The sequence below is a fragment of the Berghia stephanieae genome, chromosome 1 (assembly GCF_034508935.2).
Source record: "Berghia stephanieae isolate SIO BIC M18660-M18661 chromosome 1, UCSD_Bste_1.3, whole genome shotgun sequence".
Classification (NCBI taxonomy): Eukaryota; Metazoa; Mollusca; class Gastropoda; order Nudibranchia; family Aeolidiidae; genus Berghia; species Berghia stephanieae.
Genome location: NC_088360.1, coordinates 82,449,011 through 82,457,967, shown reverse-complemented (window position 1 = coordinate 82,457,967; position 8,957 = coordinate 82,449,011).

The following is an 8,957-nucleotide window of genomic DNA, read 5'->3' as shown; positions in this document are numbered from 1 at the left end:
TTATATATATATAATATTTCAAGTATAATTGTGATTAACTTCTACAATATTGTTTCGAGCATTCACTCTCATCAGGAAGTGCGAATCCTCGAAACAATATTGTGAAGTTGATATCACAATTATATTTGAAATATTTTATAAAATGCTCCTTTTACCAAAAAGTTGAGTACTATTATTTCTTGGTTTATGTTTTTATTATATATATATATATATATATATATATATATATATATATATAATATTTCAAGTATTAATTGTGATTAATTCTAAATATTGTTTCGAGCATTCATCTTCATAGGAAGTGCGAATCTCGAAAACAATATTGGAAGGTTGATATCACATTATATTTGAATATTTTATAAAATGCTCCTTTTACCAAAAGTTGAGTACTATTATTTCTTGGTTTATGTTTTATTAATATATATATATATATATATATATATATTATATATATATATATATATATATATATATATATATATGTATGTGTGTGTGTGTGTGTGTGTGTGTGTTGTGTGTGTGCGTGTATATGTGTATGTGTATCTTAGTATTGTGATGAAATTCGAATTTTTCATAAAATACAAAATACACAGGGGTAGAGGCTAGGTGGATATATTGCAGGTCTGATAACTGAATGCAATTACGGGCTTGATTTGACATTGTTGTAAAGGACACTATTATGCTTTGGTGTGCGAGTATTTCCATTACAACAATGAACCCATAACAATTTGGGTTATCAGACCTGCAAATAAGTACACATTGGGGAGAGGGGTTATAGGATCAAATGTTACTCAAATATCAAACTATTCTCCGCAGTCTTTGCTATTTAATTCTGATGTTTCCTTTAGTACAGAGTATTAAAATGAATTTTTAAAATAAACCTCTCGATTTCTGACTTCATATTTATAATGTTAGAGTTTACCATTGGATACATGATGCTAGTACCACCATCAGGCCAACCAATATCCTTGCTCACATAAGTGTCAAGTTTTTTTTACATACTCCAATCAGATCTGCCTATATTTACAAAACTTTCGTAGAATTACCAAAGTTTGGATACAATTTCAGAACTTCATGAGCATCTCTTATTCATTAAAATTTATTGAAAATGAGGGTCTATGCAAGAATAGATAATTCTAAGGGTTTTGAAGTGTTATATTATCGTTGTGAGGTTAAATTGTTAATTTTAAAGGAAACTATAGCTACTGCAATTTTTATCTCCTAAAAATTATGAATTTAAAAAAAATTTCAAGTAGGCTGGCCTGCCTCCAATATTTTAAAAAGTGTGTATGTCCATAATACTACATTGAAACAAAATAGGTATATAATCTATGGAAATATACCAAGGGCGTCCCATTCTAATTCTAGCTGTAAACAAGCTTCGTGTACGTAAAAATTATTTTTTAAAAGCTTATATTAAAGCAAAGTGGCCGAGTGGTTAAGGTATTGCACTTTGAGCCGCTTTAGGCATTTTCATTATTTTTCCTTGGGTAAGATTATTCACCCCCAATTCGCTCACTTTGGACAACATGGGTGATTCCTGTTGACATCATACATCTAGATTGATGGATTATCTAATATTCCTTCATAGAATGCAAGGCAGCGGTTTCTAATGATACCGTAGCGGAAGACCTAATTTAGTATTATTATTATTATTATTATTATTATTTGTTTATATTAAAGCCTAAACCATCCTCTACCCTTGTGACCAACAGAGACTAACCACAATCCAGTTATTTGACAGGAATAGTCATGTGATAAAAACACATATGTTAAGCATTATTGCGGAAGCCGCATTTTTTTTTCTCAAAATAATCGCTCTTTCACTTAGAGTCGGACGTCCTCGAAATGTATTCTGGTAAAAATGAAAAAGTATTGATAATAATGTGAATTTTTCCTGTATGGTTGACTTTGTTACATTTCCTTGACTCTTTCCTGTTCATATATATATATATATATATATATATATATATATATATATATATATATATATATATATATATATATATATATATATATATATATATATTAAATCGTGCCATATTAAAACAAATATTTTAATTACCATGATTAAGTGACGGGAGAGGATTGCTTATGAATGCATCTATTGCCCAAGATAGAGGTGTAGATAACTATTGACGTTAGACTATTATTTCTCTTTTTAGTTGAGATCGCTTCCAACTACAATCCATGTGAAATTGATGGCTATTTAAAGGAGTAATTCTTGCTGTTTTTAATTTTTATTTTTAATAAGGAAGAAAAGTGTGATGTAAAAGAACTGGTTCCTATTTCATTGGAAGTGTAAAACCACTCTTCCGGAGGACTGGAGACATACCTTGTGTAGTTCATCTTCTGGTGTCAGAGTGATTGTATCTTATTTTCTTTTCTAGTCTTAAGTACATGCTTGTCATCCATAAAGATCATCCATCCTCACTCTTTTACGTCCCGTAATCCTAAGAATCTGCCTATACATCCTGATACTGAAATAGATATGATGCCACCTTTATGTAACCTGGTCATTATTGGTGCTCCGAAGGACTGGTTACAACACACTCCCAAGGATTTAGGAACCAATAGAGTATAGGGTTTGATGTCACGACTTTTATTCCCTATTGTGTATTAAGGAGTTTGGAAATCACCTTAAAGATTTTGAGTTTTCTTAAGATTACAATTTATTGACAGACTGTAAAAAAATAAATTTGACTATGTCACAGTACTCTGTCAAAATACTGTTTTATCACTTTGGCCAGGAAATTTTACAAAAATATAGATCAATGAATGACCTTCAGAGATCCAGAAAATCTCAATAATAAATCTTCTTTGGATTCTCCAGTTTGAGGGTTTTATGGCAAGTTGATGATAATCTCAACCAGTTAACTGCTGCTGTCCTCCAGAAAGACGCGTATTTAAAGATTGGTTAGAAAACTCGTCCAAATATCGATAGATTTAAATGACCCTCATCTTGGTAAAAACTCTCACTATGAGGGTAATTTAAATGATCTAAATTTGAAGGACGAGTTTTTGGCCAAATGTTTAAATACGTGTCTTTTCAGTATGGCAGTTGACTGGTTAAACGACTGATATTTGAAGTAAAAGTTGTCTTGCCAAAATTATGTTTGTTAATATACCAAAATATAGCAGTAAGACGGTAACAGTCTCTTGAAATAATATGTTTATAATATTATGAGTACAAAGGTATGGGAAGGTAAAAATAAGAATATGTTAAAAACCTAGAGGAAAGAAAATGGAAATTTAAAAAAAAAGATATAATTTAATCATAAGATCCTTGCATAAATATACTAGCATATTTGTATCTTTTATCATGTTTTAAACGGCCAAAGAGTATTGACGATTGCTACCCAAAACCTTGTAGTTGTATATTCAGTTACCTTAGTATAAAACCCAATGCTCTTCACTAGTATCTTTCATATTGAATTACAAAAAAAACAAAAAACAAACAAGATACTTTTTAATTAATGTAATTGATGTGTTATTGAGAATTTTGAAGACTGGAGAGTTTTTCGACTGATTCTTGTCAGACCATGTCAGGTCAAACAATTTAAGGGATATGAAAGACTTTTCACCGTGATGTTTTGAATGAAGACACTTATTTTCTTTTCGCACACAGAACCTTTTACAATTGAAAAAAAAAAATTGTCTTTCATTTTGTCATAAATTGATTGTCCCGACGCGATCTGATTGGAATCTTGTATCGGTTTCATAGGGAAAAACTCTCTAAGTTACTGTAGTATGAAGAGTGTATGTAATGTTATATTATGTTATTGAGTGACAAATAAATTCTTAGATGAAAACCATGAGAAAGACTATTTTTTCCATTGTTTATTTATAATTTATTTCGTTGTTTTGTTTTACTTGATTGTTTTGTGTTGTTTTATTATTTATTTTTTTTTGCCACAGGTCCAATGCGCCTGTTCAACATTGATCTTTGTACTTCATTACTTTCTTCAATATCAACGTTCATGAACTACATGTATTCACTCCGTCATGAAAACATGCCAAGGCCATCGATAATGAATACAGTATGTTTGTTATAGCAGCCTGGATTGCAGCAACGTCAGGCCTGCCCCATTTCAAACTATTTAAAATGCTATAAATAATAATTTTAATGTAAACATTTGTTTAAAATTAAAACATTATGATTGGTGTATGATGCAGTGAGAAATATCTGTTGAAAAAGTTGATTAATTTTGAATGAGGCGCCTTCAGACAAGAAAAGTGCATTGATAGCCTGATCTTCCTATTCATTACAACGAAAAGAGCCACTTCCGGTATGACGCAGTAAAAGGAACAAATGTAGATTCCAGGAGCATACCATCAAATCAATGTCCTTACGTCTGAGATGACCAAAAAACTACAAGTCTCATCCTGACACAAGCACAGGATTGAACTGAGAGGAAGATACTCAAACTCAAATACTAACAAATTAAGAAAAACAGCAAATATAACAGTACAGAACAGAGATGATTTACAAGTTTAAAAAAAAGGTCATCTCCCAAAACTTTACCAAAACATTTGGCAGTTTCCATCTCAGCTAAAGACCCCAGCCAGGGCCAGGACAAAACAAGTGACACTCTAAGAGTCAGAAAGCAGATATAAGGGGATAAAAGACACACCAAGTGATCTCCTGCCCACCATGGAGTTGAACTAGAGACATGCCTGGTACTGGTACAGTATCCTTTGCTTGGCTGAGAGAAGGATGGTCTACAGTCGGCGCCATCCATCACTCTAAATTTAAAAAAAGAGCCGTTTCAACATTGTATCTATCTCCAGTCCTCTTGCGACTTCTTGAAGTCAACATATACTAACACTAACACCACAAAAGTTTATCGACCTGAACAAGTGTGTATGAAAGGTGCCAGACAAAGCAAGAAAGAAAAAAACATCCCAAAAAATCAGTCTTATACCTGTATTTTTTCTTGTATTTTTCTTTCTTGCTTTGTCTGGCACCTTTCATACATACTTGTTCGGGTCTTTATCTTACAATGGTGCCAGTTCCCTAGTTTCTTAATACAAAAGTTTATCGATGAACTGGAAGATAAACTATGAGCTCTATCTCAACATAAACATACAACATAGAGACCGTTAAGACATGGCAGCAGCCTCTTATGGTTTTCACGCTACTATGTTATGACGATCGACCCAATTGGCAAAGTCTGGTCCGCATTCGTGCACCGTCGCAAACCCGCCGGGTAGCATCGTCACAACACACCGTTCGACTAGATGCTCTGCCGTCTCAGGTTCTTGCCCACAGCGGGTACATGTTGGACAGGTAGAAAGACTCCACCGATGAAGCGCACTGGCCGTGAGGCAGCTCCTCGACCGAAGCCGATTTGCAGTCACCCAGTGTCTCCTCTTACTGGTATCAAAGCCTGGCAACTTCTCACCAAGCTTAGAACGAGGTTACGTCCCCGCCCCCACGAGGGAATAAATTTCTCGTATGTGCAGCTCGAGACGTAGTCAGGGATTCTGCGTACAAGGGTTACTGGGACTTATTTCGGCTCGAAACGGGGGCGCCGTCCATTATGCGCATCAGAGGGGTATCCCCATTCCCTCTCTCTTTGATCTTACTCAGCCAGTTTCCCGTAATCGTCTCCCTCCGGACATCGGGGGCTGGATCGCTGCCATTATCTGGCCCCATTCTCTAGGAGTTGTTGCTAGCGTTCCTGACACTATGTGCATCGACTTGCGAAGTTTTACATCTACCTTCTCAACGTTTCTGCTTCTACCCCACACTGGAGCGCAATACTCCGCATTGGAATAGCATAGTGCCAGGGCAGACGTTCTCAGGAGCGCTTGGCTAGCGCCCCAAGTCGATCCTGCCAGCTTCCTCAGAAGACTATTCCGCTTCTCTATCTTCCGGGCAACTCCTTCGAGATGCACCTGATAGGTAAGGCTGCAATCCAACGTCACCCCTAAATATTTTGGATGCGACTCATAAGGGAGTGGCTGGTCCCCGACTAGGACATTCAGTTTGCGGGTGTGCCAAGCACTGCATAGGTGAAATGCAGTGGCCACGGTTTTTGAAGTGTTCATCTTCAGGTACTACTTGTCGAAGTAGGATTTGAGTCTGGTGACATCCTCGCTGAGTACGCTCTCGAGACGGGTCCACACTTTACTCTGAGTAACGAGTGCCAAGTCGTCCGCGTATCCCAGCCTCAGGGAGGAAGTGTTCGGCATATCACTAATGTAAACGTTAAACAACATTGGCGCAAGTACCGACCCCTGAGGGGCCCCATTCTTCAATTTCCTTACTTTGCTCGTGGCATCTCCCAGCGCGACGTGGAATTGTTTCCCCTAAGATCGAAGAGAACAACTTCAAGGTCTTTTTGCACCTTATGATTTTTGCTAGTTTGAGCATCAACCCTTCGCACCAGACCGTATCGTACGCCGCTGATAGGTCTATAAAAACAGCACCTGTTTGCTGTTTTCTCTCGAACCCATGCTCAATATGCTCTGTAAGGGCAATGACCTGCTCCGTGGTGCACCTCCCTTCCCTGAAGCCTGCCTGCTCGGGTGGCAGGACAGCGTCTAGGACCGGCCCTCATCGGTTTAATAGAACACGCTCCAACAATTTGTAAAGACAGCTCAGCAGAGATATGGGTCTGTAACTGTCGGCCTCCTTCGCCGGTTTCCCGGGCTTCAGGATGGCAACTATCTTCGCATGCTTTCACACTTGTGGAAGCTTTCCTTTTGCAAGGACGTTGGACATTGCCTCTGCTAGCCAGGCCCGTGCCCTGGGGCCCAGATGCGTCACCATATCGGGATATACACCATCTATCCCTGCTGCTTTGCTGTTCTTTACATCGCTAATTGCTGCACCCACTTCTCGGGGACTGAACGGGGCTGTCCAGTCCGACTCCTCCGCAGGTAGCGAGTCCAAAATCGTACGGTACGCCTTGCGGACACGGCGCTCAAAAGCCTGATTAGGGACCCGTTTGCTACGGTCCTTAATGTTCTTGGCAATTGTGTCTGCTCACACTACGGTGCAGCCTTCGAGACATGGCAGACAGTACTTCTGATGTACTAACCAGTGCTTTTTGGAACATGCTTCGCAAAGCAAAGGGAGAGTATAATTATATACGACCAAGTGTGCTCTGTTTTCATGTAACTCATTTAGGTCATATCAGCACCAGTAAAAAGGAAGAAAATCGGATTGCCAAAAAATTCTAGAATTACAAAAGGAAATTGGTTCATATTGGGAACAGAAGTAGATTCCAATGCTGAGATCACCAGGACTGGATACCACAAAGAGGAACGTGCTCAAATGTTTACAAGATATGCTCAAAACAAAAATATAACTTTCAGTACATAACAGAGAGATGATTTCCAAAGTAAAAAATATCACCTTCCAAAACTAACATTATACATTTGACTGTTTCCCTCTCAGCCAAGGACAAGGACAAAACCAAGTAAACCCATTCCTAGACAAAGGCAGAAAGTAACTCAGAAAACAATTGTAGGGAGATAGAAAATACAGTAAGTGACCTTTTTCCACAATTTGAGATCAAATGACCCCACCCCGGCCAAAGAAGTCAAACCATGGGTGCAAGCAACTGGACCTCAAAAAGCCTGCAAGTCTACTTATGACCAGACATATAATCTGAAAAAGCCTGCAAGATTCACGGACTTACCTCGTCATTTGAAGTCTTGTTCTCAGCATCTAGTCTTCATAATAGTAGTCCACAATTGTTGTATGTTTAATCCAAAGGTTGTAATGTAGTAATTTGTTAAGTTTCTTGTCACAAGTTGCACCAAAAAAAAAAAAGAAATCAAATCCAAATTGCAAAAAGCCGGCGACGTTTTTTTCGGTAATCCAATCGGCCGGCACTCTTGCACCCATGGGTCAAACTACAAATGTAGTGACCTTTACATTACCGTCTAAACCAAAAACTTTTTTGGAATTTTGATCCGAAAGACTGCTCAGAGGCAATGTTAACTCTCCAGCTAGAAACCGAAAACTTGGTCTAGAGAATGCTCGATATAAACTGTTTCTTTAATTTCTCGAGTCTTTTACTTACTCCATGTCAAAATCACTAATTCTACAAACAGAAAAACATTATCACAATATTAAGTTAATCCTTCCGAGAAATCACCAGAAAGCGCCAGTAAAAAGGCAGAAAAGGGAATAGTAAAAAGTTCTAGAATTACAGTTAAAGCACCCAAGAAAAGTTAAGACAAAGGGGAATTGGTTCAAATAGGAAATAGATGTAGATTCCAAGAGCACATTATCATGTACTTAGTTTGAGATCACCTAAAAGTCTTATCCAGAACAAGAACAGGTCCCTACTAAGAGGTATACAATCAAATGTTTATAAATTATGTACAATATGAAAACAAAACATAATACAGTGCATAACAGTCAGAGAGATGATTGTTTGTTTGTTTTTAAGGGTTTTACGGCGCTTGCAACACATTTAGGTTATATCAACGCCAGTAAAAAGGAAGAAAATGGGATAGTAAAAAGTTCTAGAATTACAATTAAAGCACCCAATAGAAAGTAAGACAAATGGGAACTGGGAGCAAATAGGGATCAGATGTAGAATCCAAGAGCATACCACCAATGTACTTAGTTTGAGATCACCTATAAGTCTCATCCGGACACAAACACAAAATCCAACAAAGAGGAATACACTCAAATGCTTACATTATACATAATACAAAAATAACAAATATAATAATACATAACGGAGAGATGATTCACAAGGAAAATAATATCATCTTCCAAAACAATAACTATGCATTTGACTGATTCCCTCCCAGCCAGGACTCCGGCCAGGGCCAGGACAAAATCAAGTAATCTCATTCCAAGACAAAGACAGAAAGCTTGTTGGAAAACAGATATAGGGGGATAGAAGACACAGTATGTATCTCCTGCCCACTATGGGAGAGAGAGATGATTTACAAGGAAAAAAAATATCATCTCCCAAAACTGGAAC